Genomic DNA, 343 nt, shown 5'->3' with positions numbered 1-343 from the left:
CCTCCCTACCTTGAATCAAACTTCATTACTTCTCATTCCCCAGAAGCTATGCGACCCTTAAGGGTTTAGCGCTTCAGTAGGCATAACATCGTACCTATTTCCCCATGACAGTGCTCGTACTTTTGTAGCACTAAGGTTTTATCGTTAATCACGTACAGTAGTGTGCAAATTAATTGGGACATGAATAAATTCTGTGATTATCTCATATGTCATAGTCTCCGGCTTAATTAATGTAGTTTGGGTTCATTTCTTTACAGAAGAGTTTGCTACCGATTTCTAGCAATCATCCAGCTGTGGTGCTACCCTGGGATTCTCGTCACTCCTACAACAGCTGTTGTTCTGT

Source organism: Cherax quadricarinatus, chromosome 1, assembly GCF_038502225.1.
Source record: "Cherax quadricarinatus isolate ZL_2023a chromosome 1, ASM3850222v1, whole genome shotgun sequence".
NCBI lineage: Eukaryota > Metazoa > Arthropoda > Malacostraca > Decapoda > Parastacidae > Cherax > Cherax quadricarinatus.
The sequence above is the reverse complement of the archived record's forward strand: the minus strand, read 5'-3'. Positions refer to the sequence as shown.